General features: G+C 48.5%; 2 protein-coding genes across 3 annotated transcripts in view; one reads left to right on the forward strand and one right to left on the reverse strand.

Annotated features, from left to right (window-relative positions):
* NLRP3 (NLR family pyrin domain containing 3) overlaps positions 1-21321 on the reverse strand; it is a 133874-nt gene extending 112553 nt beyond the window's left edge. Inside the window, exon 1 of the mRNA XM_024560927.4 lies at positions 21008-21321. The gene's annotated coding sequence lies outside the window, so the exon portion shown is untranslated. The remainder of the gene's footprint in view (positions 1-21007) is intronic.
* A 41-nt stretch (positions 21322-21362) lies between these two features.
* ZNF496 (zinc finger protein 496) overlaps positions 21363-23216 on the forward strand; it is a 34239-nt gene continuing 32385 nt past the window's right edge. For both annotated transcript variants that reach the window (XM_053911031.1, XM_053911032.1), the window contains exons 1-2: positions 21363-21517; positions 21732-21957. The gene's annotated coding sequence lies outside the window, so the exon portion shown is untranslated. The remainder of the gene's footprint in view (positions 21518-21731; positions 21958-23216) is intronic.

Below are 23216 nucleotides of genomic sequence, written 5' to 3' on the forward strand. Positions count from 1 at the left end.
AGGTGCAGGGCAAAAGGGAATAAAGGGGAGAAAAACATGGGAAAACTGGAGAACCAGGATGGCGGCGTAGGTAGACACACTGCGCCTCCTCCCACAACCAGAACTGACAGAGAATCGAACAGCAAGGAAGTCCGACACCAAGTATATAAAAAAGAAACATACATCCAGACCAGTGGGATGGGCGGAGACGGGCACCGTGGCGGAGAGTACTCGTGTGGCCGTGGTGGGACCGAGACTGGTGGAGTGTGGGATGAACAGGGCAGGCAGTCTGACCACTAGCAGACCCTGCGGCCCCACATTCGTGCACAGATAAACCGAGAGGGCCGGACTCAGAGTGGCAGAGAACAGGCAGGCAGAGCGGCGGGTAGCACACCGCAGCCCCACACTCTCACACAGATAAACGGGGAAAAACGGCGGGGAGCAAAGCGGACCGTGTAACCCAGGGCTCCAGCGTGGGGAAATAAAGCCTCAAACCTCTGATTGAAAATGCCCATGGGGGTTGGGGCGGCAGCAGGAGAGACTCCCAGCCTCACAGGAGAGGTCATTGGAGAGACCCACAGGGGCCTAGAGTGTGCACAAGCCCACCCACTCGGGAGCCAGCACAAGAGGGGCCCAATTTGGTTGTGGGTAGCGGAGGCAGTGCCTGAAATCTGGTGGAGAGTGGAGCAGGCGCCACTGCTCCCTCTCGGCCCCTCCCCCACATAATGCGTCACAGCCCAGCGACCAGCATTACCCCGCCCCGGGGAACACCTAATGCTCCTCCCCTTTAAGTAACAGACGTGTCAAGACAAAAAAAAAAAAAAAAAAAAAAAAAAAAAGGCCCAAATGACAGAACACTTCAAAGCTCCAGAAAAAATACAACTAAGCGAGGAAGAGATAGCCAACCTATCGGATGCACAGTTCAAAACACTGGTTATTAAGACGCTCACAGAATTGGTTGAATTTGTTCGAAAACTAGATGAAAAAATGAAGGCTATGCCAAGAGAAACAAAGGAAAGTGTACAGGGAACCAATAGTGATGTGAAGGAAACTGGGACTCAAATCAACGGTGTGGACCAGAAGGAAGAAAGAAACATCCAACCAGAAAAGAATGAAGAAACAAGAACTCGGAAAAATGAGGAGAGGCTTAGGAACCTCCAGGACAGCTTGAAACGTTCCAACATCCGAATTATAGGGGTGCCAGAAGGAGAAGAGCAAGAACAAAAAATTGAAAACTTATTTGAACAAATAATGAAGGAGAACTTCCCCAGTCTGGCAAAGGAAATAGACTTCCAAGAAGTCCAGGAAGCTCAGAGAGTCCGAAAGAAGCTGGACCCAAGCAGGAACACACCAAGGCACATCATAATTACATTAGCCAAGATGAAACAGAAGAGAATCTTAGAAGCAGCAAGAGAAAAGGACACAGTTACCTACAAAGGAGTTCCCATAAGACTGTCAGCTGATTTCTCCAAAGAGACCTTACAGGCAAGAAGGGACTGGCAAGAAGTATTCCAAGTCATGAAAGGCAAGGGCCTACATCCAAGATTACTGTATCCAGCAAAGCTATCATTTAGAATGAAAGGGCAGATAAAGTGCTTCTCAGATAAGGTCAAGTTCAAGGAGTTCATCATCACCAAGCCCTTATTATATGAAATGTTAAAGGGAGTTACCTAAGAAAAAGAAGATAAAAAATATGAACAGTAAAAATGACAGCAAACTCACAGTTATTAACGACCACACCTAAAACAAAAACAAAAGAAAACTAAGCAAACCACTAGAACAGGAACAGAACCACAGAAATGGAGATCACATGGAGGGTTATCAAAAGGGGAGTGGGAGGGGTAGAGATGGGGGAAAGGTACAGAGAATAAGTAACATAAATGGTAGGTAGAAAATAGACAGGGGGAGGGTAAGAATAGTGTAGGAAATGTAGAAGCCAAAGAACTTATAAGTATGACCCATGGACACGAACTATAGGGGGGGGAATGTGGAGGGGAGGTGGTGGGCAGGATGGAGTTGAGTGAAGGGGTGGAAATGGGACAACTGTAATAGCATAATCAATAAATATATCAAAAAAAGGGAAAAAAGATGGGAAAACTGTAATAGCGTAATCAATAAAATATTCTTAAAAAAAAGAAACATATATTTGGATCATTTCAAATGCATAGTGCACCTTAATGTTGGTTATTTAGGTTAGATTTCAAATCATGTATTTGGGTAGCTTTTCAAACATAGGTTGTGTGTTTACTTCTGAGGACTTTCGGGCTCCAGGCTGACACCCAAACCAAAATATTGCTAGTGGGGTATGTCTTCTTTTGTCCTGGAGAAGAACCCATCAAACTGTGGGGAGAACTGTAGGGAAGTCCCCAGTCGCTGGGCTGTTGGGTGCTCCCTTGATTCCTACTTCTGGTAGGTCTTGAAAAAAATAAAAGTCCTATTTCAGAAACTCCAGGGTCTATAGACTTATTTCCCCAACTAGGGCCATACACTCAGACAACCCATCTGCACTCGCCTCTCCATTAAACAGCTGTGGCGGGGGCATGGACTTGTGACTTGATTGAGCCCTGCACACCTCATGGACCTAAAGAGCAGTTGCTATGAAGTTCCAGGTTTAAAGCCTGGCTCCTAATTCTCACTCTCCCGGTGAGCTGTGTCACCAACAGTCCAGAGAAAGTGGACTGGCGAAGTATGCCGCACGCCCCGCAGGGAGAGAAGCGGAAAAAGGGCCTTATGGGCCTGAGGATTGGCCATGGTCCTGGAAGACGAGAAAGGGGAGGGAAGCTGCCCTGCGCCCAGATGCTGGTGAGGAAATAGTTGAAGGAGACAGGAGCTCTGAGCTGGAGGTGCCTCGCTGGAGGGCAGAAGGCCTGTCCCTGCGGGAGTCTCGGAGTCCTTCCAGATTGTGAGGGGGCACCTCTGCCCTCTGTCCCGCCCCACCCCGCCCCACCGGAGCAGGTCCAGTCTTTATTTCCTGCTTATTCCTTTAATTTGCATCAACAAAAACGCATCAGAACTGAGAAATATAGACGACATGGTCTCCTTATTTTTTCTTAAGATTTCATTTATTTATTGAGAGAGAGGGGAAGGGAGGGAAACATCAATGTGAAAGAGGAACATCTGTGGGTTGCCTCTCCCAGGCATCCCAACCAGGAATGAGCCCACTACCCAGGCATGTACCCTGACTGGGAATTGAACCTGCAACCTTTTGGTTTGTGGGAAGTCGCCCAACTGGCTGAGCCACACTGGCCAGGGCACTTTCTTTTTTAAAAAAATGTATTTTTTCATTACAGTAGACATACAATTCATTAATTTCAGGGATGCGACATAGTCATTTGTGCATGGGGGGAAAAAAAATCACATCCAAACCTGTAGAGAGCCAAACTGATGTAATGTGCCAAAGGAGAAAGATGTCAAATGCCCTGAAGAAGAACAGCTTTTGCAGATTTTTTAATGCATTTGAAATCATGGAGGAAGGAAGGAATTTAAGGGGGGAGGAATGTAAGAAAGTGTAAGGAGGAGGAATGTACATGAAGTTGAGAGAAAGCAAGGCAGGGACTGAATAACAGGACAGTTAAAATTCTGTGCTCTCTTAAGGGTGGTTCCCTCAGAAGGAGGGGTCCAAAAGGAGGCCTTTCAAAGCTGTGTCACCTAGATGCTCAGAAACAATGGGCACAGCTGGCTTAAGGCCAAGATCAGGCTCTCCCTAATGAAGTTATATGCCTGGGGTGGGACTGCCCACATTATCTGCCCAATTAGGAATTTGTCACTGATAACAGCGCCCTTTTTTCCACAGATTTGACGTTTACATACCTTGCCATAGCTTCCTTTTTAAAGGACATTCCCTAAGAAAACTATTTGCTTTTTAAACGTCTTTAAGCCTTCTGCCATAGAAAAGGGAGGACTGAAATGCTGGTAGGTCCTGATTTCAAATGTCTGCATGGTAATTTGGAACTAAATGTTCACCCCTGAGGTCTCTTTCCATTCACTTAAGGGGAAAGGAGGGACTACCTCAGACCTGTACCACCTCTCCCAGTGGGCCAGGGCCTGCCCTGCTTACTGTGACAGGACAGTAGGAAGCTAGGAAAATTCCTGGGCAAGTAGAATGGGGAAACTGAGATAAGAAAATTAAACAAAGCCAAGCAGTTTGAGCAACTTACAGCCAACTGGTGAATTGCAAGACCTTATCCCCCCTAACCAAGGACACTTGGAGTGAATGGTTTATACCTTTCCTCCCTGACCAGAGAATACACAGCTTAAATCTCCCTGGTCTGGGAGACAAAAGACAAAGACCCAATTAATGTCACTTGTGCCAGCCTAACCCAATGAAGTCAGAGGAACAAATAACAAAAACTCCATTAAAAGCCAGACAGACCCAAGACAAAGGTAAAACAGTAAAGCAGACCAAAGAATGATCCCGAACTCCCCTACATGCTCATTCTTATGCATCAGCATATTACAAACACACCTGTAAAGCTGATGAATATTCCACTGAAACCCTCCCCTAAGATATTCACCCACAGAAGAAAGATAAAAAGCCCTCACGACAAAGACCCAGTGTGGGCTCACTCTAGGGCACGCACATGCCCCTTCCTAGGCATGAACTTTTTACTTCCTCCTACACTCTAAGGGTCCCCAGGAGACTTCCAGCCAGGGGAGCAGTGGGCAGTAGCAGCTCAACCCAGGCTTACTCCTGATCCTGTCTCCAGGGCCCCTTTTCTCTGACTTCCCGGTGAGCTAACAGCAGCCCCACCTTGGCTCACTCCTTTCGTACAAGGTTCCTAGGGAGCCAAAGTAGAGCCCTGCCTAGGCTCTCTCCTGTTGCTTCTTCTACCCTAAGTCCCTTTGCCTCACTGTCCGCAGCCTTAATAAACGTACTCTCAAAACCACCTGGACTCCAGTTGCAAATCTTTCCTGCATAACGTCAAGGACCCACACACTGCAGCTGGACTAAGGAGGACCTGCCCTGGCCTGATCCCTGTCCAATAACACTACCACTGAGGCCTGGCACCGGAGTCAGTGGCCACTGGTGACCAACAGTGGGTGGCCCCAGACTCTCACAAATTCCTATCGGGGTGCCCACAGACTTGGGAGATGGGCTCGCCCTACCTCCCCACTTTCCCAGCCAGGAGTGTGGTGGTGGCCACAGTCTTGCACCCTCTCTTGTGGCCAGTACACCCCTCCCTCCCCTACAGGGGCCCAGGAAGGTCTGTGAGGAGCATCCCCAGCTGGAGGGACTGGTCTCAAAAACTCCCAGAGCCCTTGGCCACTGCCATAGTGGGATGGAGGAGGAGGAATCATTGAGGCCACAGGCTCCAATGGACAGGACCAGGGATGTAGAGGTGAAGGGCCTGCAGTGTGTGCTCCAGTGAAGGGAAGGCTCTGCAATGGTAGAGACCAGGCAGGGGTCCCTGCCAATGAGCCTGGGAATCAGGGTCAGGTGCCCATGTCATGTCCCCAGAAATTCCTCCATTGCCCAACATGTGGGTCCTTCACTTTTCTGGGCCTTAGTTTCAACTCAGTTAGAAGTTTGATACTGGATCATTTCTGAGGATTTATCAGGGTATTAACTCCATATTAGTAGAAGCAACAAATTAAAAAAAAAAACACTTTTAAAGGAATTATACCAAATAGTTGTGAGATAAGTAATAACTGATCGTGAGACATGCAAATTTGTTTAAAGTAACAATAAGGATACATGTAAATTGCCACCTTCCACCTGAGAATAACTAATGTAAAACAAGAAACGGGAGGTACCCTCTCCCCTCCTTCCAGAGTATTACCTTCACTTTTCTCTCTCCTAAGCTCCAAGGGCCCCTCTTTTGCTTCTGTAACTCCTTCCCTAGCCCACATAGCCCAGCTATCTCCCTTCCACTACCTCTGTAACTTTATTTTTATTTTTAGAGAGAGAGGGGAAGGGAGGGAGAAAAAGAGGGACAGAAACTTCAATGTATAAGAGAAACATCAATCAGCTGCCTCACACATGCATCAGGGACCTGGACCCACAAGCCAGAAACATGCTTTTATGGGAAATGGAACCAGTGACCTTTCAGCTCGCAGGCCAGTGCTCAATCCACTGAGCCACACCAGCCAGGGATGTAACTCTCTAAGTAAACTTTCTCTTATGAAAGAAAGAGAAAGAAAGAGGAATACAAAGTAACACTTAAACCATCTCTTCCTAGAGTGTGAAATCTGTGTGGATAAAAAGGGGTTCTTTGGGAAGCAACCTCACAGGTGGCCTGATCAAAATTGGTATCTGGGCAGGTCATGGTGGGTAGCCATGCCCCAGGCCTATGACATTTTAGTAAAAGGCTTATCTTTGCCTTAATCAAAGCCTGTCCCTTGTTTCTGTAATATAAGTTAACACACCTTTGAAATGCCCACTTTCACAACCTCTTTCCTAAAATGGAACCACCCTCTAGAAAGTACATAATCTTAACTATCCTGCAATCCAGTTGAAACCAGAAAAGTCGGGGTGTTCTTGCTGCCTGTCACTGCCAGAACCAGTAAGCAGAGACAGGATTGAATCTGTATGGGCAGTTTATTCAGCTGCTGGGTGATCTGAGAGGACAGTGGGTTATGTACCCTAAAAGTCCCACTGTCTTACATCTTGTCTCAAACTGACTTTTTTATAAGGAGAAGAAGAGGGTGGGTAAGGGGTTTGGAATTTCAGAAAAAAATAGGTAAGGGGTTTTGAATTCAGGGAAAAGGTTAATCAGATAAAATCTGCAGTCTGGCAATTTCCCTGACATCCTTTCATCTGTGATTGTTTATCTGCGTCTTGGTCTGAGGGCCTTCTCTTCCCGGAGCACACTGGCTCAGTTACTATCTCGATCCCTTCAGTCCTCCTTGGGGCACAACCCTCAAATTGCTGATGGGTCTTCTGGAGGCAGGGTGGGTCCCATCATACATTCCATTTTCTGGAACAATAGCTTTCTACCTGCATTAATCACTAAGCTTATTAACTATAATTTAAAACTAAAAATGTTTAACTTCTTGAGCTCCCCCATCACAATTCCCACCTTGCTTTCTCCTACCTCTATGAAATCTTCTTTACATTTCCTCCTTAATTTCAAATGCATTTAAAAATTGCAAAACTGTCATTCTCCAGGGCATTTGAGGTCTTGCTCCCCAACATATTTATTGCCAGTTTGACTCAAATAAACTTATGAAAATTATCTATAGGTTTGGACATTTCTTAGGTGCACACCTGGACCAAGGAAGCCACACAGGATGGCAGGCATTCCACATCAAGCTGGTTACACTCAGGGCCTCTCTGCACATTTGGTGTTCTGTCAGCCTCCGTACTGGCATAGCTTGGGGGTTCCCAGGAAGGTCAACAGCAAGAGCCAGATCAAATGCCCACCTACAGGTGCAGGATTATATCTTTGGACATTTGGGGTGATGTTTAGGAGCCAGAACTTTCTTATTTCTAAAGCCATAATGCAGGCTTTGAGGTGTTCCTTCTCTGGGTTGATATAACAACATCCAAACCTGTGGAGAATTTTTATAAGAGTTTACTTGAGCCAAACTAATGTAATATGCCAAGAAGCAAGGTCTCAAATGCTCTAGAATATTTTTTATGTATCTGGAATTAAGGAGGGAATGTAAAGAAGATTCAGTGGAGGTGGGAGAAAGCAAGGTAGGGATTGGATTATAAGAGAGTTAACAAGATTCTGTGCTCTCTTGAGGTGGGCATGCCTTCAAGGCATATTACTTCTGGCATCTGAAAGGTGTGTTAACCCAGATACACAAGGACAACTGATGGCTGGCTTAACACTTGTCACTCAAGAAGTTACAAGCCAAGGGGAGGTGGGGGGCTGCCACCATGCCTGTGCAGTTAGAAGTTGTGACTTATATTATAGTACCCCCTTCTTTTGCCCACATCTGCAAACTACTATAAGCTAAGAGTTTTTGATTCCCAGCCTTTCTATGCATTTGGGGCAGAATTTTTACCTAGCAATGTCTTTGCACAACCTGACAAGGACGACGAGGGCCCCCTTCGGTGACTACTGGATTCAGTAACAGTCGTGGGGCAGCTTCTTTCACTTTCAACTCCTGTACCAATAACTGTCATTTCCTTGTCATGTCAGTGAGCCAGGGACCCACACTGCTCCCTCCTGGGATTTCCGAAAATGCTAACTGAACTGTTACTCCTCAAGTGTTCTGGTCCCCCTTGGCCTGAGGAGAACCTTTCATAACACTCCATTCTACTGAAAGACTCATCACAGTGTTGGACAAGACACTCCTCTACCCTCAGTGTTCCTCTGGCTGGGCTAATAAGCACACAGACATGAGACAGGTTAGCAGGAGAACCACCTTTACGCATGGGGACCTGCGTGCAGGAGAGGTTCAGAGACACAAAGGGAAAGTGGGGTACCTAAGACATCTTGTGCTGGGGTAGAGGGAGGGTGCTTTGGGGACCTCAGAAGGTCAGTGTAGGAGGAGGGTGAGAGGAGATGTTTGGAGATTCCAGGTTTGTCCTGCCTGTAGCTCCATCAGAAGAGATTATCTGATACTGATTATGGTCAAGGCCCCTAATTCAAGTCTCCTAGGTAGTCAAGTGGGCAGATATTTTTCAAGTCCACAGGGTCTTTGTTACCTCTAGCTCAGAACAATCAACATACCACAGAGGCACATCTGGTTTTGTTTGTTGGTTTGTTGGTTTGTTTGTTTTTTTGAAGAGGGGAAGGGAAGGAAAAAAGAGGGAGAGAAATATGGATTGGTTACCTCTCTCCTTCTGCCAACGGGTAGGTGAGGGCGTGGAGGGGCCTGGCTTACAACTCAGGCTTGTGCCCTGACCAGTTTGTGACCTTTCAGTTTGCAGTGGGACATCCAACCCACCGAGCCACACCTGTCAGGGTCACAGAGGCACATCTTGAGGTGACTGGTTCTGAACCACCGCCCCCCCCAACAGCTCGTGACAGCGTTAAAGAGCAAATTTAAATTGTCCATGACACTTGCTGAGTACTGTGAGACAGTCTTTACTAAGAGGGAGCGTGTGTGCCAGTAAGGGGTTCTGGCTAAACCCACTGGGCCTAAGGGGTTCTTGCTGACCGCATCACCAGAGGGAGGGGGAGCTTGAGGGACCTGACCAGGCATCCAGCACGATCAGATTTCTTGAGGGCAGGGCGTTCTGATTAAAGTGATTTAGGATTCTTGCTGAAACTCGACCCTATGGAGATGAACACGGAAGCCCGAAGTCAGTCCTACTTGAAAAATCGCTGCGGGAAGCCTGAGTGGAATTTGGTTCAGGAGAGAACTGGCAACGCAAGAGCATCAGAACCTGCAGAGAATTTTTTATAAAAGGTTATTTGAGCCAAACTGACTGCAGTTGCTGGGAAGCAGTGTCTCAAGTTTTTCAAAAAATGACAGTTTTGCAGTTTCTTTTATGCATTTGGAGTTAAGGTGGAGCATAAGGAAGATTCCATGAAGGTGGAGGTTCAATGACAGGTAATTAAGATTATGTGCTGTTGTGAAGAGGGGTGCCCTTTAGACAGAGGCACAGAATCAACCCACTGGGCTTGCTTAAGGCAATGAGGAAACTTTTGCTAGAAAAGTCATAGGCCTGGGGACTGAAGACTACTAGCCATGACCTGCCCAGTTACGAATTTATGACCAGATCACCTGTGAGGTTACTTGCCATAGATTTCCCCTGCCCCCTTTTTTTTTGTTGCCAACAACAGCCTAGCCTTTTTATAGCCGAACACAGTAAAGCAGAGATCATCAAGCTGAATATTGATGTGTTTGCCTATTTCTAGGCAGAAAAGTGTGGGAAATGCTGGCTTCGGAGTGAAATACAAACTCTTCAGCCTGTGTGTGAGGATCTCGGACTTTACCTCCCAGCGAGCGTGCAGCACAGTTCACTTTCGCACAAGCTTCCCAGATGCCTTTTCCTCTGCTTTCAAACTCAGGAAACCCCAGTAAACCTTAACCAGGCATCACCAATAACAAAGGCCACCTTGGAGCCACTCCAGGCAGACGGTGAGCTCTGCCTGCCTGCTGACTACCCTGTCAGTTCCCTTCAAAAATAGGCACGGAGTCCTGGCTGGTGCGGCTCAGTTGGCTGGAGTGCCATCCCCACCCACTTCCCCATCCAGATCCAGGTGCTTATGAAAGACAAAAAATGGATGCTTCTCTCTCACATCAATGTTTCTCTCTCCCTCCCTCTCTCTCTAAAAGCAATGAAAAAAATGTCATTGGATGAGGATAAATACATATATTTATCTTGAGACCCTCCTTACCTGCAGGCCCCCCTCCCAGCTGCAAACACCCCTGCAGGGGATGCAGCTTCTGCATACCTGTTCTCCAGGAGAGCTCTCCTCAAAAGGTTATGCTTCCCTCTTTGCAGAAGAGCCACTTGTTCACTTGTTTTACCTTCTGCTGTGCCTATGAGGTTTTCAGGTCTTCCAGAATAAGCCCCACTTGCTCACCCTTACTGGGGCTGCTCTGAGTTGATACCCAGTGAATGCTAAATTGAATGAACTCAGAGATGAGGACAACAGAGCCATTGGACATCATCTTAATATTCTGAGAGACGACTGAACAAAGACAACCAGAATGCAAAGGAGAAGGTAGATAGGGGCGGGGGGAGGGGAGATGACACTGTCATTTTAACCAGTTAGGTATGGAAGATAAAACGCAGGAAAAAGCTGAAGATGACAAGTTTCATGTCTCATTGAAGGGTCCAAATTTATCCTCAAAAGACTGTGAACCACAGACTGCAAATAATCATCGCCCACAAACACCACAGTAAACCAGCTGCAAGGTCCTTAACCTCGCAAGGCAGCACTGTGCATGGTGAGTGTTTCCAGGCCTATGTCACTTTCCCAGGACTGGCAGCACATATCTCACCACCAACCAGGTGACTTAAAAGGACAGGAATTTATCCTCTCACAGCTCCGGAGGCCAGAGTCTGAAATCAAGGTTGGGGCAGGGCCTGTCTGTCTGAAGGCTCCAGGAAAGAAGCCTCCCTTGCCTTCTCCTGACTTCTGGCAATTACCAGCAATCCCTAGTGTTCCTGGCCTTGTGGACACATCACTCAGGTTTCTGCCTCCACCCTCACTGTGCTTCATCCTGTGCATCTGCATTCACGTGTCCTGCCTATAAAGATGCCCATCACTGGATTTCAGGCTCACTCACCCCAATTCAGTCTAACTTTGTCTTACTTAACTTGTTTACATCTGCAAAGACCCTATTTCCAAATAAGGTCACATAAGAAATCAGAACTTAAACATATCTTGTTGGGGGCGGGGTGGGGGGGGGCAGCATGTTTCTACCCATTAGAGGAACTTCACTTCCACCCTGATTTGCACATGAAGTAAACTAAGCTTGAGGGGATGGGGCTGCAATACTGATTTATAAAAGAAATACATATTTGGTTATTCAGATGACCAAAGTATATATTTGCTTAGTGTGGACAGTGATAAAGTTGGATTTTGTTATGGGAATGAGTTGATTTTGTTAAGTACCCAAGTAGGGGTGAATCTCCAGGGAACCAACCTGTGATTAGAGGGTTGTAACCTTGGTACCATACCCTGACCTCTAGGAAGGGAAGAGGGCTGGAGATGAAGTTCCACCGGGAATGACCAATAAGTCATTGGCCTCTGCAATGAAGCCTCCACAAAACCTCAGGAGCCAGGATGTGGAGAGCTCCTGGTTGGTGAACACAGGGAGGTCCTGGGAGAGGGGTGCCCCTAGACAGGGCATGGAAGTTCCCTGCCCGTTCCTACATACCTGGCCCTTATATCCCTTCCACCTGGATTTCCTGAGTCTTGTCTTTTTATAATGAACTGGTGATCTAGTGAGTAAAATGTTTCTCTGAATTCTGTGAGCAGCATGAGCAAATTAACAGAACTTAAGGAGGGGGTTGGGGGAACCTCTGATTTATGGCCAGTTGGTCATAAGTACAGGAAACAACCTGGACTTCCAATTGGCACCCTAGTTGGGACCTTCAGTCTATAGCTGGCTGGTCAGAAGCACAGGTAAGAGCCTGGCTTCTGTGACTTATGTGTGCATATGTTTCTGTGTGTGCAGAGGGCTGAACTCTCCTTCCAGGATTGTACTCAGCCCTTGTGGAAACAGATGCTGTCTCTGAGTAGACAGTGTCCGAATTGAGGTTCACTCTCAGGCAACCTGCTGATGCCCAAGAACTGTTTGTTGCTGTGCGGGAACTCCTCACCATCACCTTGGAATTGGGGCAGAAAACCTCAAGTTAGGGATTAAAGGAAGACTTGGAAAAAGTCTTTACAAAGGCCAGTATTTAGAGAGTGTCAGAAAATTCTTGAAATGGATCATTGCCTGTTTAAAAGATTTAGTGACAGTAAGTTGATCCATGAATAGCATGTGTTTGAATTGACTGGGTCCACTTGTATGTGGAGTTTTTCAGGGAATAGGTGTGCTGTTTCAGTCTGCTTTCGGGAGCTGGCAGTGCAGAGGGCACACTGTGTGCACTATGTATGCCATTCTATTTTATTATTATTTGTCAAATTATAAGGGCAATCTTATTCAGGAAGTTATAGAAGTATAGAAGGGCCCTTGGAACTCAGGAGAAAGAGGGAGACAGACACCACCATGAAGGACAAAAGAGAAAGGAGAGGCCCCCAGCCAGTAGAAGAGAGAGAGGGCAGGCCCTGGGGACAGATGGGGCTGGGGAAAGGCAAGGGCAATCTCTGCAGAGCTGCTTTATTATTTAAAAATTTATTTCTAAAATTACAGTTGATATATAATGTATTCGTTTCAAGTGTACAATGTAATGATTAGACATTTCTATAACTTACAGTGACACCTGGCAAGTGTAGTACCACCACACATAGTTATTACAATATTATTGACTGTATTCTCTATGCTGTACTTATATCCTTGTGACTATTTTATAACTGCCAATTTGCACTGCTTTTTATCTTATCTTTTTTCAATTTGAACTTCTTAATTCCTTCACTTTCTTTTACCTAGCCCCTAACCCAACCCTCCCCTCTGGCAACTATCAGTTTGTTCTTTGTATCTGTGAACCTATTTCTGTCTTATTTTTTTTTTTTTAGATTTCACATATAAGTGAATTCATATGATATTTGACTTTCTCTGCCTGACTTATTTCACCAGCATAATAATGTCTAGGTCCATAAATGTCGCAAAGGGTAAGGTTTCATTCTTTTTTATATGTCTGGCTGTGTAATATTCCACCGTATATGCACCACATCTTTTTTTATCCACTTGCTCATTGATGGACACCTGGGTTGCTTCCCTATCTTTGCTATTGTAAATAAAGCTGCTGTGAACACAGGGGTGCACATATCTTTTTGAATAAATGTTTTCAATTTATTTGGATAAATGCCCAGGAGTAGAATTGCTGAGTCTTATGGTAATTTTACTTTTTAATGTTTTGAGGAAACTCCACACTGTTCTCCACAGTGGCTGTACCAGTCTGCAGCTAACAGTGACTGGGGCTCCCTTTTCCCCACATCCTTGCTAGCACTTTTTTGTTGATTTATCGATGGTAGTAGCCACTCTCACAGGTGTGAGGCCTCATTTGGCTTTAATTTGCATTTCCCTGATGATTAGTGATGTGGAGCATATTTTCATGTGTCTATTGGCCCTCTGTGTGTCCTCTTTGGAGAAGTGTCTATTCAGGACCCCTGCCCATTTTTTAATCAGGTTGTTTGTTGTTACTATTGTTTTGATATTGGGTTGTATTAGCTCTTTACAAATTTTGGGTATTAACCCCCTTATTGGATTTGTCATTTACAAATGTATTTTCCCCATCTAGTAGGTTGTCTTTTTGTGTTGTTGATGGTTTTCTTCGTGGGGCAAAAGCTGTTTAGTTTGATGTAGTGTCATTTGTTTATTTTTGTTCTTGTTGGTTTTGCCCCAGGAGATTTCTCCAAAAACATATTGCCAATACCAATGTCAAAAAGTTTATTCCTGTTTTCTTCTAAGAGTTTTATAGATTCAGGTCTTATAGTTAGGGTGGTGATCCATTTTGAGTTTATTTTTATATATGGTGTAAGAAAGTGATCTAGTTTCATTTTTTTACATGTATCTTTACATGTATTACTTTTTCCAACACCATTTATTGAAGAGACTGTCTTCAGCCCATTTTATGTTCTTGTCTCTTTTGTTGCAGATTAATTGACCATGTAAGGATGCGTTTACTTCTGGGCTCTCTGTTCTGATTCATTGATCTGTGTGTCTGCCTTTGTGTCATTACCATGTTGTTTTGATTACTATGGCCTTTCAGTATAGTGCAACTTTGTTCTTCTTTCTCAATATCACTTTGGCTAATTGAGGTCTTTTGTGGTTCCATCTTAATTTTAGGATTACTTGTTCTAGTATAAAAAATGCCATTGGTATTTTGATAAGAATGGCATTGAATCTGCAAGTTGCTTTAGCTAATATGGATATTTTATCAATATTAATCCTTCCTATCCATGAGCATGGTCTATCCTTTCATTTACTTGCATCTTCAATTTCTTTCATCAATGTCTTAGAGTTTTCAGAGTACAGGTCTTTTGCCTTTTTGGTTAAATTTATTCCTAGGTATTTTGTTCTTTTTGATGCAATTGTAAATCGATTTACATTCTTAATTTGGCTTTCTGATAGTTTGTTATTAGTGTATATAAACACAATAGATTTCTGAATACTAATTTTATATCCTGCAACTTTACTGAATTTATTTATTAGTTTCAGTAGTTTCTGTTGGAATTTCTAGGGTTCTCTATATAGTGTTATCTGCAAATAATGACAACTTTACTTCTTCCATTCCAATTTGAATGTCTTTTTTTCTCACCTAAATGCTGTGGCTAGAACTTCTAATACTATGTTGAGTAAAAGTGGGCATTCTTGTCTTGTTCCTGGTCTTAATTTTGATTTCAGTTTTTCATTATTGAGTATGATGTTAGCTGTGGGTTTGTCAGATGTGGTCTTTGTTATGTCGAGGTATATTTTCTGTATCCCTACTTTACAGAGAGTTTCTATCATAAGTTGGTATTGATTTTGTCAAATGCGTTTTCTGTATCTATGGATATGATCATATGATTTTTACCCTTCATTTTATGTGATGTGTCATGTCCATTGACTTGCAGATATTGAACAACCTTGCATCCCACCCAGGAATGAATCCCCCTTGACCATGGTGTGTGGCCTTTTTAATGTATTGCTGAATTTGGGTTGCTAATATTGTGTTGCAACTATGTTCATCAGTGTTATTGGCCTATAATTTTCTTGTTTTGGTAGTGTCTTTGTCTGGTTTTGGTGTCAAGGAAATGTCCCCATAGAATGAGTTTGGGTACTTTCCTTCCTCTTCAATTTTTTAGAATAGTTTGTTAATTCTTTGAATATTTGGTATTTACCTGTGAAGCCATCTGGTCCAGGAGTTTTGTTAGTTGGGAGTTTTTTGATAACTGATTTGATTTCATTACTAGTGATTGTTCTGTTCAGGTTTCCTGTTTCTTCCTGATTCAGTACTGATCTACACAATGTTATTATATAATGGACTTGAGCATCCATGGGTGTTGGTATCTGCAAGAGTCCTGGAACCAATTCCCCATGGAGACCATCATGAGTAGTTAATTTGTGGTGAATTTAAAGTTATACATAAATTGTTGACTTTGAGGGTGGTCAGAGTCCCTAACCCCCACATTATTGTTTAATGATCAGATGTACTTGGAGTGTTTGAGAAATGAGGATTAATTCAAAATTCTTCTTGCCTGGTGGAAAAAATATGTGGTAGCATCCAGGTGTTCAACAGCAAAAAAGTAGATGGAGCTATGCTAACATAGGAGGTGTAAAACACTAAAAAGTTCAAAAGTTTGCGTGCAGCTAATTGAGAAGGAAAGAGGACTGTGATGAATGGGTACCTGTTTTGTATCTCTGTGCTGGGTACTTAAGAAATCTTTTTTGATCCACGTGTGCTGGGTGTTGTATTATCATGGGATGAACGGAAGAATGCATCCACTTCTCCCTAGCATCTAAGGAGGTTACACAGCAAGGGGGCAGGCACAGGACTTTCCTACTATTCCTGGGACTGAGAGGAAATACTGGAGGTAGGCACACCATAGTTCTGTGACTTAAATGGTATCTAGAGGGCAGGCTGGGTGGACATGGAGGGGCTCATAAGGTCTGGGCTCTCAAACAGGATCAGGAAACAGATCCAAGTGGGGGATGCAGGTCTGCTGTCTGAGATGGGATCAGGGTGTGGGATCCAGCATGCAGTAAGTCCCTCTTTCCTACAGAAGAGATTTCACACTGTTACGTGGACCTTGGGGCTCCAGTCTCTGTGGGTTCTTGTGAGAATTAAATGATAAAATGCAGGTGGTGAGCCTAGCAGCTGCTGAGCATCTTGTTCATAGTTTCTGTATCTATTGATATGGTCATATCAATAGATGCAGACCCCCCCACCCCAACATCTGTACCACCGGGTCCTTGACCCATTTCCTTTCTCTGAGCCCCACTTCTTATTCTGAAATTCCAGATCCTGGGCCTCACCTCATTTAAGGAGCAAACAGAAAGGATGAAACTCATGTAAATGGAAACATCCACAAAACTGCAAGGATCAGGGTGGTTCCCTCCTGATGGAGCTGAATCCTGTCCAGGACAAATGCGTGAGAATCGTGAGGACTGAGAAGGCACAAGGCGGCCGGACAGACATTGTGGAACGGGGCCTCCCCAAGCCTTGCAGCTGCTGTGACATGCCACAAGGCCCCATCTTCTTACCACAGGCTCCCTAGATTGGTGTCCTGTACTCCTGCAGCACTCCATGGCTAAGCCATCACCCCCTGACAGCCCAGGACCCCCCAGTAGACCCCCCTTTCCTGAGCCCACCTCTAAATAGTGGCAGGGCAGTGACCCCCACCTCCCTGCCACCCTCCTCCGGTCCCTCTGTCCTCCAGGTGGACCATCTCCCTTCATTAAGGCTCACTCCAGCCCCCTGGGTTGCTGAGTTCATCAGAGTTTGTCGACTACAGCTGGTCCTGGGGTATCTGGCTGAGTTGGCATTAACACCCTAGTGCTAGTGAACAGCTCCCCAAACTGATGTTTGCAGTACTGATGTTGTTTCCTGGACCACAGCACCCAACACATGATTTCAAGGAAAGGGAAGACAACTTTTTCCAGTGACAACTGGGCCATTTTAGAGGTGCTTCTGGAGCTCTGAGTAGTAAGCTGTGTCAGCCTATGTTTAGTTTTAAAGTCTTCCTGCCTTCATCAGAAGGAAAAAGAAAACATAAAAGTAGGTAACAGCCCCCTTGGGACAGCTGGGAGGCTTGTCTTGTGAGAACCTTATTAACACAGAACTCCTGCGCTCAGTGGATTGCCACTGGGCCTTTGCACTGGCCACATGCCTTCCCCTCTCCGTCAGCTGAGGACCTTGTGTTGGTCAGTGTTTTCTAGAGAAACAGAACCAGAGAGAGAGAGAGGATTGTCTCATGGGATGGCGAGCTGGCAAGCCTGAAATTTCCAGGGCAGGTGCAGTGGGAGACCTAGGGAAGAGGTTTTGTTGCAGTCTGGAATCTGAAGGCAGACTGCAGGCAAAATTCCTCCTCCTTGGGTACATCAGTCTTTACTCTTAAGGACTTCGACAGACTGAATGAAGCCCACCCACATTACTCAAAATCTATTAATTTAAATGTAAATCTCATTTTTAAAAAATGGTATTTGATCAAATGCCTGGGCCCCGTGGCCAGGGCAAGGAGACACATAAAATGAACCATCACACCCTGCTTCTCACTCCCCTGAAGTGTATGAGCACTCATGGGTCCACCCACACTCACAGCGCCCACCCCTGCCCAGCCTCCCCTGCTCCCCTTGGCCTTGCACCCCAGACCCCTCCTGCCTGCCGGGCCTCCATCTAATTTCCCCCACCTTCACTAGGCGACCCAGGCCCCCGTGGCTACAGCCCGCCACCTCCACTCCCTCCCTCCCTCCTCCACACTGCTCGGGCCCAGCAGCCCAGCACCTGTGCTTTGCCCTCCGCCTCCACCAGAGCCCGCGTCTGAGACCCCGGCATTGTTTTCTCCTCCTCTAACCGGATCTTGAAACAGCACTCAACCCCCTTGACCAGCCCTCGTTCTAGAACCGCACTTGCTCTCCGCCTTCCCCGCTTCGCTTTCCCTCTGCCCTCCCTTGCTCTCCCCTCCTCTCCTCGGGTCTCCAAACCTAGCCTTTCTGAAGCTGCTTCCCCATCGCCCATGCCCACCCAGGGTCTCTACTGCTGTAATTCCAGATTTGTACTCCAGCCTCGCCCTTCTACCAGATACCTGCTTCTAAGTCTGGACCCAATTCACTGCTTGTCCTTGGGACATCTCTGACCCAGCAAGACAAAAAACCGCCATCCTCTCCCTACCCCTCCCAGATACCTGCTTCTAAGTCTGGACCCAAGTCAGGCCCAAGCCACAGCTGTTCCTCATTCTAAGGCCACACAGCACAGGGAGGAGAAATCCGCCAGGCAACTGCGGGATCACCATCTCCCGCTTGCATTTCTGTTGCCCCTTATAACGTGGCACCCGCTTCTTCTGCTCCAACCCGTTCTGGATAGTGTTCTTGGTAAAAGGATAGTCCAGTCAGGCCACGCCCAATCGAATCCCAGCGCACTCTCTCCCTCCAGCCTAGGCGTTCACCCACCGCTCTTGCCCCTAGGGGACCAAGCTGCCGCTTCACCACCTTCCCCGTACTGCTCCCTTTGCAGGAATGCTCTTCCCACACACCTCTGCTTTGCCCGCCATGGGCCTGCTGTGCCCTCAGATACCACTTCCTCGCGGAGGTTCCACCTGACTGCAGTGGCAGGCTCCTCCTGATGTTCTGTCACCAATGGTGACATAACCATTGATGACATTATATTGAAGAGTCATTTATTATTTCCTGATTCACCTTCCATCTGTCAGGAGCCAGGATCTTCTGTCCACCATGGTCTCCCCAAGGATGGAACAGTTGGTGACAGGCAGCAAGCATTTTATAAAAACATACCCAACCAGCAGCGGTAATATAACCCAAAGACCAGCACAGGTCCCGGTGGGCCTTCAGCAGGCTTAGGGCATGGCTTCCTTGCTGGTGCTTCACCGTAGGCATGGAACACATCCCCACTTGGCACCATGGAAAGCACCTTCCCATGGCTCCCAGTGTCCCCCACCAGTTCGGACACCCCACCCCCTTGTTCACTGGCCATGACCCTGTGCCGTTCCTCCTCCCTGTAGGGACCCTGTTCTTATCCCAGCTTGAACTTAATCAGCTCCCTCATTCCAGATGTAACTGTGGCAATGGAGCCCGACCTGACTTCTTCAATACTGTTACCAGACGTTGCTCCACTTTCCTTGTCCTCTGCAGCACGGATCAAACTTAGCAAATCATGGTACTGATTTTGCTAACTGCTTGCTTCCCCTTTCCCCCCAGAAGCTAGTTGTGTTAACAGATGTACTCTGAGCACCTGGAAAGGCACCTAGCACTAAGATAGCCTAGGAGGTGCTTGGTATGTTTGTTGAATGATGAAGGATTCCATACCTACCCAATGAGGTGAATAGCATCGGCTCTATTCTCTGGATGAGGAAGCTGAGGTGCAGAAAGGTGAAGTAGGCCTGAGATCATATGGTGAGGAGTCAAGGAGGCAGGCTTTAACCCAGGTGCTTGGTGAAATACCAGACAAATGCAAAGTAAGGGCAAGTTCTGAGCTGAGATGGATCAACAGTTTGCCGGGAAGGAGCTGGACTGGGCAATGGGGACTGATGTTGTGTGCTAGCAATCTCTGGGTTCTGCATGTTACCTGCTTTAGGGCCACAGCAGGGAAGAGCAAGGAGCACAGGTTCCCGATGCTCAACTGCTGATTCCCCCCCCAGTCAGTCTCAGGGCTGGGAGCTCCAGCAGAGAGAGTCTGAACCTTCACAGCAGGGCCATAGGCTGGGATTTTGCTCAAGCCTACCTCACTGGCCCCTGGTTCCTCCCAGGGGAGCCCTCTCCTCAGGCTGCATGACCTCATGGTGCTGGCTGGTGCTCCTGGGGGCAGTGGGGTTAACACTGAGTTCAGTGCAGTCAGATGGGGGTGGCTCCCTTTGGTATCCACAAGCTCCAGGTGAGATCCCTGGGTGACCATTTGGGTGAACAACCACTGTTCACTGAAAAGAGCTTCACTCCATCTGCTGCTGAAGTCAGAGTCCAGGCATTTGACAGACGCGGTAACTTCCACCAGCCAGGCGCGGTAATTGGTAACTTGAAAGAAGAGGCACCAGACCATGAAATGAAAAGATACACAGGGCAAAGGGCTGGTGTCTTGACCCACCCGCCTCGTACCAACTCACTCAGCCAGGCCATTTTCTTTTGGGGAACTGGTTTGTTCTGCTTGCCCTTGAATCAGTCTGACTGAAAGCAGAGGTGGCTGCGGGTCGGTAACCCTCCGGTGCTCGGTACTCAGAGACTTTTCTCTGCTTTCTGTTCCCCGGGAGAGTTTAACTTCAGGGCGGCTCGATGGAGCAGTGGCGTGGGTAGGAGGGAATCAGACCTGCTCAGGGGACCCGAGGCGCTCTTCCTTCCACGCTCCGGAATCTGGAAGGTTAAGGATGACCCAGGAAGACCCCTCCTGATTCAGGGGCTATATTCAGCATTGGGTAGTGTTGGGGGGATTCGGGAGGCCCTAATTCCTGCTTGCCCCTCGCTGCCACTTCCAAAGGCCTCTAACCTCCCCCTGCGCTTCTGGCTCAAAGAGAACCAAGAGCCCCGAGGTCCCCGCCAGCCGCTCGGAGTGAGACGCACCGGGGCTCTCCGCGCACTCCCCAGCCTTGTTCTGATGCTGAGAAGGGCCGTGCAGCAGGCAACCTTCCTTAAACCGAAACTCCGCAAGTCTGTTTAAGCCCAAGAAAGTGCAAGCTGACACCTCGGACGTCCCAAAGCTGCAGAGGCAGACAGAGGAGGTCTGCGTTTCTCTCACCCTTCTCGTCTCTTCAGCGGCCGCAGCCGGCTCTTAGAACGGGTTGTGGCCATCAAGGGGGTGGCGCCTGCCAGGGGAGGTCACAAGGGACTCCTAAAAGGAGCGGCTCCCTTTCTCCATTCCTACCTTCAGCCCCGGCCCAGGATCCGCAGTTCCGGGCATCCACAAGCCCCGGGGCGTGGGAGCGGAGAGAACAGCTGAGAGGATAGCCCCGACACCTCTCCGCACCGCGCGTCCTCGAGGCGAGCGTGTCCTTGGCCACAGCCAGCGGCGCCGTCCCCGCGTTGCCCTTTACGCCCCCGCCCCCAGCCTACCAGGCGCGCCCCAGGCCACTGGGAGGCCGGGCCTGGTGGCGGGGCAGACAACCCTGCCAGCGCGGAGGCCCGGACGCGCGCGAAGAGGGGCGGGGCGGTGCTCGAGCCGGGCTGGGGGTGTCGGATGTCACCCCCGCGCACACCTCGGCCAGGGGGCGGGGAGCGAACCACTGAGACGCCGAGACCTCCGCTGTCCTAGAGCGGAGCAGGAAGTGTCCCAGGGGAGGGAGCCCGAGGGTCCGGCCTTTTCTTTCCTCCGCGTCCCGCGGGCTCCAGAGGCGGCCAAGCCTGCGCGGCCTTCCAACGGGGACGCGCTGCGGCGGTGAGTTCGGCCGGGCTCCTGCGGCCCGCGCAGCGCCCTTCCACCTCTTCCTCCGGCCGCAAGCACCCCGGACCCCTGGCCCCGTGCACCCCGATCGCGCGCGCCTCCCCGCCCCGCGCGTCCCTCGGCCCCGCGCGCCCCCTATCCCGGAGCCGATCATCGGTGGATCTGCAGGCGGGGGGTTGGTTAAAGCCACACCAATATTGTTTTTCAGACGCCTGCATTTGTTCCTACTCTTCCCTTCTAAGTGGAGCCGTGGTTTTCTGGATGAGCAGGAGACGAGGCTTGGCTGGCCAGGGAGGGAGTCGGGCCCTGCAGAGAGCCCGCCTCAGGAAGGACACCGGGAGGCCGGCTGGGAAGGATGAGGAACGGCTGCGGAGCCTAACCCCGCGGCCGGAGGGATTTGAGTTGCACGCGGGGAAGGAGTTACAGGCTGTGAGGTGAGGAGCCGGGAACTGGCTACACTGGGGGCGCGCGCGCGCCTGAGAGAGAGGGAGAGGGGTGGGGGGAGTGTGTGTGTGTGTGTGTGTGTGTGTGTGTGTGTGTGTGTGTGTGTGAGATGCGCGCGTGGGCGCGCTGCGGGGGAAGCGGGAGGCGGGGAACGAGGAAAAGCTCGGCCTTTCCTCGGCCTAAAATGCCCTCCCCTTTCCTTTCTGCTGATCGCGCGCAGTCCCTTCTCCTAGAAGCCCGCCCCGCCCCGTCCAGTCCTGTCCCGCCCTCCCGGCGAGGATCCTCTGGGACCCACGTTCGTTCATTCATCAGGCATCACTCCTGAGCCTCCTACCGCCGGGGGCTGGGTTGACAAAGAGGAACAACGCCGTCTGGTTAGGGCTGGTTCTCAGCGGACACGGGACCCAGAGCGCTGAGGGTAGGGCCTGGCTCCCTTAGATTGGGGCAGACCTGAGCCCCCAGAGTTTCTGCAGTTGTGTGGCGGCTGAGCTCAGGGCCTTCGGGGCGGTGAAGCGGAGACTGGGTTCCTGATGCAGGAGCCGGCCCTGAAGAAGGTGGACAAGGGGCCCCTTTCAGCGGGCCCCCGCCAGACTCCTTCAGTCCTGTTCTGCTAGACTGTTTTCCCTTGGAAAGCAAAGCGGTCCAGGCACTTGGGTTTTTCTGACTGCCATGCCATGGGTTTGTGGCTCTTCTGTCAACTAGCAGTGAGGCCTGCATTCCACATGGGACCCTTGGGGCCGCTGAGCGGTTGGCGGTTAAGGTTAAGCTGGGACTCCTCATCTAGTCTGGGTGTGGAGGTCCAGTGACTGTGCTCAGTGGTCTTAGAGGCCTGAGGGAGGGGGAGGGGGTTTCTCTGGGTCCCGTAGTCTTTGAGTAGTGCTGTTACTCTCTGATGTCTCCCCGTGTGTGTTCACTGGAACTGGGGAGATGGAGGATCCCTGAGCCCCCTCTGTGCTCACATGGGGGCTCCCGTCTCTATCCTGCCTGGGGAGGGCTCTTCAGTGTGTATAGGTGCCTTCATTATGGTTTCATTATGCCCTCCTGGTGTGGCTCAGTGGCGTGAGTACTGACCTGTGGACCAAAGGGTTCTGGGTTTAATTTCCAGTCAGGGCACACACCTGGGTTGCAGTCCAGTCCCCAGTGGGTGGTGTGTGAGAGGCAACTGGTCAGTGTTTCTCTTGCATGTTGATGTTTCTCTTCCTCTCTTTCTCTGTCCCTTCCCCTCTCTCTAAAAAATTAAATCTTTTTT

This window comes from Desmodus rotundus, chromosome 9 (genome assembly GCF_022682495.2).
Source record: "Desmodus rotundus isolate HL8 chromosome 9, HLdesRot8A.1, whole genome shotgun sequence".
Lineage (NCBI taxonomy): Eukaryota > Metazoa > Chordata > Mammalia > Chiroptera > Phyllostomidae > Desmodus > Desmodus rotundus.